This window comes from Anomaloglossus baeobatrachus, chromosome 10 (assembly GCF_048569485.1).
Source record: "Anomaloglossus baeobatrachus isolate aAnoBae1 chromosome 10, aAnoBae1.hap1, whole genome shotgun sequence".
In the NCBI taxonomy this organism is placed as follows: Eukaryota; Metazoa; Chordata; class Amphibia; order Anura; family Aromobatidae; genus Anomaloglossus; species Anomaloglossus baeobatrachus.
The window spans coordinates 198,706,921-198,719,456 of NC_134362.1; positions in this window are offsets into that span (position 1 = coordinate 198,706,921).

Genomic DNA, 12,536 nt, shown 5'->3' on the forward strand with positions numbered 1-12,536 from the left:
GCGCTGGAGACTCTCCAGAGTTTCGGGTGGATCATCAACTTTTCAAAGTCAATTCTGACCCCGACCCAATCGCTAACATATCTTGGCATGGAGTTTCATACTCTCTCAGCGATAGTGAAACTTCCGCTGGACAAACAGCGTTCACTTCAGACAGGGGTGCAATCTCTCCTTCAAGCCAGTCGCACCCCTTGAGACGCCTCATGCACTTCCTAGGGAAGATGGTAGCAGCAATGGAGGCAGTCCCTTTCGCGCAGTTTCATCTGCGTCCACTACAATGGGACATTCTCCGCCAATGGGACGGGAAGTCGACGTCCCTCGACAGGAACGTCTCCCTTTCTCAGGCGGCCAAGGAATCTCTTCGGTGGTGGCTTCTTCCCACCTCATTGTCAAAAGGAAAGTCCTTCCTACCCCCATCCTGGGCGGTGGTCACGACAGACGCGAGTCTATCAGGGTGGGGAGCAGTTTTTCTCCACCACAGGGCTCAAGGCACGTGGACTCAGCAGGAGTCCACCCTTCAGATCAATGTTCTGGAAATCAGAGCAGTGTATTTTGCCCTACAAGCCTTCCAGCAGTGGCTGGAAGGCAAGCAGATCCGAATTCAGTCGGACAACTCCACAGCGGTGGCATACATCAACCACCAAGGGGGGACACGCAGTCGGCAAGCCTTCCAGGAAGTCCGGCGGATTCTGACGTGGGTGGAAGACACGGCATCCACCATATCCGCAGTTCACATCCCGGGCGTAGAAAACTGGGAAGCAGACTTCCTCAGTCGCCAGGGTATGGACGCAGGGGAATGGTCTCTTCACCCGGACGTGTTTCAGGAGATCTGTCGCCGCTGGGGGATGCCGGACGTCGACCTAATGGCGTCCCGGCACAACAACAAGGTCCCAGCTTTCATGGCACGGTCTCACGATCACAGAGCTCTGGCGGCGGACGCCTTAGTTCAAGATTGGTCGCAGTTCCAGCTCCCTTATGTGTTTCCACCTCTGGCGCTGTTGCCCAGAGTGCTACGCAAGATCAGGTCCGACTGCCGCCGCGCCATCCTCGTCGCTCCAGACTGGCCAAGGAGGTCGTGGTACCCGGATCTGTGGCATCTCACGGTAGGACAACCGTGGGCACTACCAGACCGACCAGACTTGCTGTCTCAAGGGCCGTTTTTCCATCTGAATTCTGCGGCCCTGAACCTGACTGTGTGGCCATTGAGTCCTGGATCCTAGCGTCTTCAGGATTATCTCAAGAGGTCATTGCCACCATGAGACAGGCCAGGAAACCAACCTCTGCCAAGATCTACCACAGAACGTGGAAGATATTCTTATCTTGGTGCTCTGCTCAGGAAGTTTCTCCCTGGCCATTTGCATTGCCTACTTTTCTTTCCTTCCTGCAATCCGGGTTGGAAAAAGGTTTGTCGCTCGGCTCCCTTAAAGGACAAGTCTCTGCGCTATCTGTATTTTTTCAGAAGCGCCTGGCGCGACTTCCTAAGGTACGCACGTTCCTGCAAGGGGTTTGTCATATCGTCCCTCCGTACAAGCGGCCGTTAGAGCCCTGGGATCTGAACAGGGTTCTAATTGTTCTTCAGAAGCCGCCTTTCGAGCCTATGAGGGATGTTTCCCTTTCTCGCCTTTCACAGAAAGTGGCCTTTCTAGTAGCGGTCACGTCTCTTCGGAGAGTGTCTGAGCTAGCAGCGCTGTCATGCAAATCTCCCTTCCTGGTGTTTCACCAGGACAAGGTGGTGCTGCGCCCGATTCCGGAGTTTCTCCCTAAGGTGGTATCCCCCTTTCATCTCAATCAGGATATCTCCTTACCTTCTTTGTGTCCTCATCCAGTTCATCTATGTGAAAGAGATTTGCATTTGTTGGATCTGGTGAGAGCACTCAGAATCTACATTTCCCGCACGGCGCCCCTGCGCCGCTCGGATGCACTCTTTGTCCTTGTCGCTGGTCAGCGTAAAGGGTTGCAAGCTTCTAAATCCACCCTGGCTCGGTGGATCAAGGAACCAATTCTTGAAGCCTACCGTTCTTCTGGGCTTCCGGTTCCCTCAGGGCTGAAGGCCCATTCTACCAGAGCCGTGGGTGCGTCCTGGGCATTACGGCACCAGGCTACGGCTCAGCAGGTGTGCCAGGCAGCTACCTGGTCGAGTCTGCACATTTTTACCAAGCATTATCAGGTGCATACCTACGCTTCGGCGGATGCCAGCCTAGGTAGACAAGTCCTTCAGGCGGCGATTGCCCCCATGTAGGAAAGGGCCGTTTTACGGCCCTATCACGAGGTATTATTTTACCCACCCAGGGACTGCTTTTGGACGTCCCAATTGTCTGGGTCTCCCAATGGAGCGACAAAGAAGAAGGGAATTTTGTTTACTTACCGTAAATTCCTTTTCTTCTAGCTCCAATTGGGAGACCCAGCACCCGCCCCTGTTTTTTTGTGTACACATGTTGTTCATGTTGAATGGTTTCAGTTCTCCGATATTCCTTCGGATTGAATTTGCTTAAACCAGTTTATTGGCTTTCCTCCTTCTTGCTTTTGCACTAAAACTGAGGAGCCCGTGATCCCACGGGGGGTGTATAGGCAGAAGGGGAGGGGCCTTACACTTTTAAGTGTAATACTTTGTGTGGCCTCTGGAGGCAGTAGCTATACACCCAATTGTCTGGGTCTCCCAATTAGAGCTAGAAGAAAAGGAATTTTCGGTAAGTAAACAAAATTCCCTTCATTCCTGTACATAGGGGCAGTATTATAGTAGTTATATTCTTGTACATAGGGGGCAGTATTATAGTAGTTATATTCTTGTACATAGGGGCAGTATTATAGTAGTTATATTCTTGTACATAGGGGGAAGTATTATAGTAGTTATATTCTTGTACATAGGGGGCAGTATTATAGTAGTTATATTCTTGTACATAGGGGCAGTATTATAGTAGTTATATTCTTGTACATAGGGGCAGTATTATAGTAGTTATATTCTTGTACACAGGGCGCAGTATTATAGTAGTTATATTCCTGTACATAGGGGCAGTATTATAGTAGTTATATTCTTGTACATAGGGGCAGTATTATAGTAGTTATATTCTTGTACATAGGGGCAGTATTATAGTAGTTATATTCTTGTACATAGGGGCAGTATTATAGTAGTTATATTCTTGTACATAGGGGCAGTATTATAGTAGTTATATTCTTGTACATAGGGGGCAGTATTATAGTAGTTATATTCTTGTACATAGGGGCAGTATTATAGTAGTTATATTCTTGTACATAGGGCGCAGTATTATAGTAGTTATATTCCTGTACATAGGGGCAGTATTATAGTAGTTATATTCTTGTATATAGGGGGCTGTATTATATTTTCATGATGTAAATGTTACTAATCTTTGCCCGGTTTTCCCGTTTCTGGTATAACAATCACACATATTGTGATTCCGCTTCTCGGGGACTTTCTTGGGTTCTGGACACTTTGCTGCACTGATAAATGAGACCACGTGTAATGATCTCTGCAGGATTTCTTCTTCGATATTAAACCTTTACCTGATTTTCTTTTCTTCAGTAACTTCCCGTGTTCTCTCGTGGTTAATATGTGGGGGCCTCAGGACGGTTCCGTTGTTTTCTTCTCCTTTATTCAGGATTTCCCAATTGTATTTTTCTTTACAGATGGAACAATTGCAGCGAGCGTCGTGTCATTCACGTGGACTTCGCTCAGCAGAGATCCATTGTGCAGCGCGGAGTCGTCGTCGCCTCACATTAAGCTTCTGCAGATTGGTTGTATTATCGCTGGGAGCGGATTCATCGCTGATTTATCTTGTGTTTCGGCATTTTGTCTGGAAATAAGAGACAGATTATGTATAATGATAACAGTATAACTGGAGCCTTACAGCCTGTGGCATGCATGGAGATGAGCTGCTGCAACAGTGCAGGCGGAGAGGAGACGTCTGATCTCCGGTCACAACCTTATCAATAAGGGGCAGTATTATAGTAGATATATTCTTGTACATAGGGGCAGTATTATAGTAGTTATATTCTTGTACATAGGAGCAGTATTACAGTAGTTATATTCTTGTACATAGGGGCAGTATTACAGTAGTTATATTCTTGTACATAGGAGCAGTATTATAGTAGATATATTCTTGTACATAGGGGGCAGTATTATAGTAGTTATATTCTTGTACATAGGGGCAGTATTATAGTAGTTATATTCTTGTACATAGGGGGCAGTATTATAGTAGTTATATTCTTGTACATAGGGGCAGTATTATAGTAGTTATATTCTTGTATGTAGGGGCAGTATTATAGCAGTTATATTCTTGTACATAGGAGCAGTATTATAGTAGTTATATTCTTGTACATAGGGGCAGTATTATAGTAGTTATATTCTTGTACATAGGAGCAGTATTATAGCAGTTATATTCTTGTACATAGGGGCAGTATTATAGCAGTTATATTCTTGTACATAGGGGGCAGTATTATAGTAGTAATATTCTTGTACATAGGGGGCAGTATTATAGTAGTTATATTCTTGTACATAGGGGCAGTATTATAGCAGTTATATTCTTGTATATAGGGGGCAGTATTATAGTAGTTATATTCTTGTACATAGGGGCAGTATTATAATAGTTCTATTCTTGTACATAGGGGCAGTATTATAGTAGATATATTCTTGTACATAGGGGGCAGTATTATAGTAGTTATATTCTTGTACATAGGGGGCAGTATTATAGTAGTTATATTCTTGTACATAGGGGGCAGTATTATAGTAATTATATTCTTGTACATAGGAGCAGTATTATAGTAGATATATTCTTGTACATAGGGGGCAGTATTATAGTAGTTATATTCCTGTACATAGGGGGCAGTATTATAGTAGTTATATTCTTGTACATAGGGCAGTATTATAGTAGTTATATTCTTGTACATAGGGCAGTATTATAGTAGTTTTATTCTTGTACATAGGGGCAGTATTATAGTATAAAAAAGCAAAAAGAAAATATCATTACTTACAGCAAGATGGAATTGCAGCTGTATATTGCTCAGGCCAAAAGACTACTACTACTCCAGCAGGATACAGCTAAACCCCCACTAGGTGGAGGCAACACAGGTGCAGGTGGAGCCATTCACACGCACTTCTAAATATGGAGGAGGTGATGGCTGGATGGTAAAACTGCACACTGGTGGCTTGCATAGAGCACTGTTCACACTAGCAGACGCACAGTCACAAACCCGCAGCCTATTAGGTGACGCCCATACTATTAGATCAGGCGGGCTGCCAAGCCGTACCCCCACTGCGCGCTACGTAGGGACAGAAACTCTGATAGCAAGGCCTAACAAAAAGGGGCCTGGCTGTATCCTGTACAAAAAAGTTTGAGGTTTTTGTTGGTATTTATGGCCATAAGACGTAAGCCTACAACCCTCGTCACGGGAACCTCATGCTTGTAGGTCCCTACACTACATATGATATAAAAAAGCAAGCCACCAGTGTGCAGTTTTACCATCCAGCCATCACCTCCTCCATATTTAGAAGTGAGTGTGAAAGGCTCCACCTGCACCTGTGTTGCCTCCACCTAGTGGGGGTTTAGCTGTATCCTGCTGGAGTAGTAGTAGTCTTTTGGCCTGAGCAATATACAGCTGCAATTCCATCTTGCTGTAAGTAATGATATTTTCTTTTTGCTTTTTTATATCATATGTAGTGTAGGGACCTACAAGCATGAGGTTCCCGTGACGAGGGTTGTAGGCTTACGTCTTATGGCCATAACGCTAACAAAAAACCTCAAACTTTTTTGTACAGGATACAGCCAGGCCCCTTTTTGTTAGGCCTTGCTATCAGAGTTTCTGTCCCTACGTAGCGCGCAGTGGGGGTACGGCTTGGCAGCCCGCCTGATCTAATAGTATGGGCGTCACCTAATAGGCTGCGGGTTTGTGACTGTGCGTCTGCTGGTGTGAACAGTGCTCTATGCAAGCCACCAGTGTGCAGTTTTACCATCCAGCCATCACCTCCTCCATATTTGGGAGTGCGTGTGAATGGCTCCACCTGCACCTGTGTTGCCTCCACCTAGTGGGGGTTTAGCTGTATCCTGCTGGAGAAGTAGTAGTCTTTTTGGCCTGAGCAATATACAGCTGCAATTCCATCTTGCTGTAAGTAGCAGTATTATAGTAGTTATATTCTTGTACATAGGGGCAGTATTATAGTAGTTATATTCTTGTACATAGGAGCAGTATTATAGTAGTTATATTCTTGTACATAGGGGCAGTATTATAGTAGTTATATTCTTGTACATAGGGGCAGTATTATAGTAGTTATATTCCTGTACATAGGAGCAGTATTATAGTAGTTATATTCTTGTACATAGGGGCAGTATTATAGTAGTTATATTCTTGTACATAGGGGCAGTTTTATAGTAGTTCTATTCTTGTACATAGGGGCAGTATTATAGTAGTTATATTCTTGTACATAGGGAGCAGTATTATAGTAGTTATATTCTTGTATATAGGGAAAAAACAAAAAGCCAGCACCAAATGTGCACTACAGCACTAAACATTCCAAACTGTACTTATTATAAAAATTTTTTGAGATTTTTGGCAAAAAATTGCAATTTCTTGAGCTGCTTCGCCACGTCACGGCAAATCTCATTTGAAGCAGTCCTACACTAAAATATTTTTATAAAATGTGCCATACGGCCTCACATATGAATAGTAGAACTGCTCTTAGCAGTACTCACCTGGTCTATTTCAATCCCGTACCCATGACTGAGTCATGGCTGTGGGCGGGACAGGTCCAGTTATAGTATATAGGGGGCAGTATTATAGTAGTTATATTCCTGCACATAGGGGCAGTATTATAGTAGTTATATTCTTGTACATAGGGGCAGTATTATAGTAGTTCTATTCTTGTACATAGGGGCAGTATTATAGTAGTTATATTCTTGTACATAGGGAGCAGTATTATAGTAGTTATATTCTTGTACATAGGGGCAGTATTATAGTAGATATATTCTTGTACATAGGGGGCAGTATTATAGTAGTTATATTCTTGTATATAGGGGCAGTATTATAGTAGTTATATTCTTGTACATAGGGGGCAGTATTATAGTAATTATATTCTTGTACATAGGAGCAGTATTATAGTAGATATATTTTTGTACATAGGGGGCAGTATTATAGTAGTTATATTCTTGTACATAGGGGGCAGTATTATAGTAATTATATTCTTGTACATAGGAGCAGTATTATAGTAGATATATTTTTGTACATAGGGGGCAGTATTATAGTAGTTATATTCTTGTGCATAGGAGCAGTATTATAGTAGATATATTCTTGTACATAGGGGGCAGTATTATAGTAGTTATATTCCTGTACATAGGGGGCAGTATTATAGTAGTTATATTCTTGTACATAGGGCAGTATTATAGTAGTTTTATTCTTGTACATAGGGGCAGTATTATAGTAGTTATATTCTTGTACATAGGGGCAGTATTATAGTAGTTATATTCTTGTACATAGGGGCAGTATTATAGTAGTTATATTCTTGTACATAGGGGCAGTATTATAGTAGTTATATTCTTGTACATAGGGGCAGTATTATAGTAGTTATATTCTTGTACATAGGAGCAGTATTATAGTAGTTATATTCTTGTACATAGGGGCAGTATTATAGTAGTTATATTCTTGTACATAGGGGCAGTTTTATAGTAGTTCTATTCTTGTACATAGGGGCAGTATTATAGTAGTTATATTCTTGTACATAGGGAGCAGTATTATAGTAGTTATATTCTTGTATATAGGGGCAATATTATAGTAGTTATATTCTTGTACATAGGGACAGTATTATAGTAGTTATATTCTTGTACATAGGGGCCAGTATTATAGTAGTTATATTCTTGTATATAGGAGCAGTATTATAGTAGTTATATTCCTGTATATAGGGCAGTATTATAGTAGTTATATTCCTGTACATAGGAGCAGTATTATAGTAGTTATATTCTTGTATATAGGGGCAGTATTATAGTAGTTATATTCTTGTACATAGGAGCAGTATTATAGTAGTTATATTCTTGTATATAGGGGGCTGTATTATATTTTCATGATGTAAATGTTACTAATCTTTGCCCGGTTTTCCCGTTTCTGGTATAACAATCACACATATTGTGATTCCGCTTCTCGGGGACTTTCTGGGGTTCTGGACACTTTGCTGCACTGATAAATGAGACCACGTGTAATGATCTCTGCAGGATTTCTTCTTCGATATTAAACCTTTACCTGATTTTCTTTTCTTCAGTAACTTCCCGTGTTCTCTCGTGGTTAATATGTGGGGGCCTCAGGACGGTTCCGTTGTTTTCTTCTCCTTTATTCAGGATTTCCCAATTGTATTTTTCTTTACAGATGGAACAATTGCAGCGAGCGTCGTGTCATTCACGTGGACTTCGCTCAGCAGAGATCCATTGTGCAGCGCGGAGTCGTCGTCGCCTCACATTAAGCTTCTGCAGATTGGTTGTATTATCGCTGGGAGCGGATTCATCGCTGATTTATCTTGTGTTTCGGCATTTTGTCTGGAAATAAGAGACAGATTATGTATAATGATAACAGTATAACTGGAGCCTTACAGCCTGTGGCATGCATGGAGATGAGCTGCTGCAACAGTGCAGGCGGAGAGGAGACGTCTGATCTCCGGTCACAACCTTATCAATAAGGGGCAGTATTATAGTAGATATATTCTTGTACATAGGGGCAGTATTATAGTAGTTATATTCTTGTACATAGGAGCAGTATTACAGTAGTTATATTCTTGTACATAGGGGCAGTATTACAGTAGTTATATTCTTGTACATAGGAGCAGTATTATAGTAGATATATTCTTGTACATAGGGGGCAGTATTATAGTAGTTATATTCTTGTACATAGGGGCAGTATTATAGTAGTTATATTCTTGTACATAGGGGGCAGTATTATAGTAGTTATATTCTTGTACATAGGGGCAGTATTATAGTAGTTATATTCTTGTACATAGGGGGCAGTATTATAGTAGTTATATTCTTGTACATAGGGGCAGTATTATAGTAGTTATATTCTTGTACATAGGGGGCAGTATTATAGTAGTTATATTCTTGTACATAGGGGCAGTATTATAGCAGTTATATTCTTGTACATAGGAGCAGTATTATAGTAGTTATATTCTTGTACATAGGGGCAGTATTATAGTAGTTATATTCTTGTACATAGGAGCAGTATTATAGCAGTTATATTCTTGTACATAGGGGCAGTATTATAGCAGTTATATTCTTGTACATAGGGGGCAGTATTATAGTAGTAATATTCTTGTACATAGGGGGCAGTATTATAGTAGTTATATTCTTGTACATAGGGGCAGTATTATAGCAGTTATATTCTTGTATATAGGGGGCAGTATTATAGTAGTTATATTCTTGTACATAGGGGCAGTATTATAATAGTTCTATTCTTGTACATAGGGGCAGTATTATAGTAGATATATTCTTGTACATAGGGGGCAGTATTATAGTAGTTATATTCTTGTACATAGGGGGCAGTATTATAGTAGTTATATTCTTGTACATAGGGGGCAGTATTATAGTAATTATATTCTTGTACATAGGAGCAGTATTATAGTAGATATATTCTTGTACATAGGGGGCAGTATTATAGTAGTTATATTCCTGTACATAGGGGGCAGTATTATAGTAGTTATATTCTTGTACATAGGGCAGTATTATAGTAGATATATTCTTGTACATAGGGGGCAGTATTATAGTAGTTATATTCTTGTACATAGGGGGCAGTATTATAGTAGTTATATTCTTGTACATAGGGGGCAGTATTATAGTAATTATATTCTTGTACATAGGAGCAGTATTATAGTAGATATATTCTTGTACATAGGGGGCAGTATTATAGTAGTTATATTCTTGTACATAGGGGGCAGTATTATAGTAATTATATTCTTGTACATAGGAGCAGTATTATAGTAGATATATTCTTGTACATAGGGGGCAGTATTATAGTAGTTATATTCCTGTACATAGGGGGCAGTATTATAGTAGTTATATTCTTGTACATAGGGCAGTATTATAGTAGTTATATTCTTGTACATAGGGCAGTATTATAGTAGTTTTATTCTTGTACATAGGGGCAGTATTATAGTAGATATATTCTTGTACATAGGGGGCAGTATTATAGTAGTTATATTCTTGTACATAGGGGCAGTATTATAGTAGTTATATTCTTGTACATAGGGGGCAGTATTATAGTAGTTATATTCTTGTACATAGGGGCAGTATTATAGTAGTTATATTCTTGTACATAGGGGGCAGTATTATAGTAGTTATATTCTTGTACATAGGGGCAGTATTATAGCAGTTATATTCTTGTACATAGGAGCAGTATTATAGTAGTTATATTCTTGTACATAGGGGCAGTATTATAGTAGTTATATTCTTGTACATAGGAGCAGTATTACAGTAGTTATATTCTTGTACATAGGGGCAGTATTACAGTAGTTATATTCTTGTACATAGGAGCAGTATTATAGTAGATATATTCTTGTACATAGGGGCAGTATTATAGTAGTTATATTCTTGTACATAGGGGGCAGTATTATAGTAGTTATATTCTTGTACATAGGGGCAGTATTATAGTAGTTATATTCTTGTACATAGGGGGCAGTATTATAGTAGTTATATTCTTGTACATAGGGGCAGTATTATAGTAGTTATATTCTTGTACATAGGGGGCAGTATTATAGTAGTTATATTCTTGTACATAGGGGCAGTATTATAGTAGTTATATTCTTGTACATAGGGGGCAGTATTATAGTAGTTATATTCTTGTACATAGGGGCAGTATTATAGCAGTTATATTCTTGTACATAGGAGCAGTATTATAGTAGTTATATTCTTGTACATAGGGGCAGTATTATAGTAGTTATATTCTTGTACATAGGAGCAGTATTATAGCAGTTATATTCTTGTACATAGGGGCAGTATTATAGCAGTTATATTCTTGTACATAGGGGGCAGTATTATAGTAGTAATATTCTTGTACATAGGGGGCAGTATTATAGTAGTTATATTCTTGTACATAGGGGCAGTATTATAGCAGTTATATTCTTGTATATAGGGGGCAGTATTATAGTAGTTATATTCTTGTACATAGGGGCAGTATTATAATAGTTCTATTCTTGTACATAGGGGCAGTATTATAGTAGATATATTCTTGTACATAGGGGGCAGTATTATAGTAGTTATATTCTTGTACATAGGGGGCAGTATTATAGTAGTTATATTCTTGTACATAGGGGGCAGTATTATAGTAATTATATTCTTGTACATAGGAGCAGTATTATAGTAGATATATTCTTGTACATAGGGGGCAGTATTATAGTAGTTATATTCCTGTACATAGGGGGCAGTATTATAGTAGTTATATTCTTGTACATAGGGCAGTATTATAGTAGATATATTCTTGTACATAGGGGGCAGTATTATAGTAGTTATATTCTTGTACATAGGGGGCAGTATTATAGTAGTTATATTCTTGTACATAGGGGGCAGTATTATAGTAATTATATTCTTGTACATAGGAGCAGTATTATAGTAGATATATTCTTGTACATAGGGGGCAGTATTATAGTAGTTATATTCCTGTACATAGGGGGCAGTATTATAGTAGTTATATTCTTGTACATAGGGCAGTATTATAGTAGTTATATTCTTGTACATAGGGCAGTATTATAGTAGTTTTATTCTTGTACATAGGGGCAGTATTATAGTATAAAAAAGCAAAAAGAAAATATCATTACTTACAGCAAGATGGAATTGCAGCTGTATATTGCTCAGGCCAAAAGACTACTACTACTCCAGCAGGATACAGCTAAACCCCCACTAGGTGGAGGCAACACAGGTGCAGGTGGAGCCATTCACACGCACTTCTAAATATGGAGGAGGTGATGGCTGGATGGTAAAACTGCACACTGGTGGCTTGCATAGAGCACTGTTCACACCAGCAGACGCACAGTCACAAACCCGCAGCCTATTAGGTGACGCCCATACTATTAGATCAGGCGGGCTGCCAAGCCGTACCCCCACTGCGCGCTACGTAGGGACAGAAACTCTGATAGCAAGGCCTAACAAAAAGGGGCCTGGCTGTATCCTGTACAAAAAAGTTTGAGGTTTTTTGTTAGCGTTATGGCCATAAGACGTAAGCCTACAACCCTCGTCACGGGAACCTCATGCTTGTAGGTCCCTACACTACATATGATATAAAAAAGCAAGCCACCAGTGTGCAGTTTTACCATCCAGCCATCACCTCCTCCATATTTGGAAGTGAGTGTGAATGGCTCCACCTGCACCTGTGTTGCCTCCACCTAGTGGGGGTTTAGCTGTATCCTGCTGGAGTAGTAGTAGTCTTTTGGCCTGAGCAATATACAGCTGCAATTCCATCTTGCTGTAAGTAATGATATTTTCTTTTTGCTTTTTTATATCATATGTAGTGTAGGGACCTACAAGCATGAGGTTCCCGTGACGAGGGTTGTAGGCTTACGTCTTATG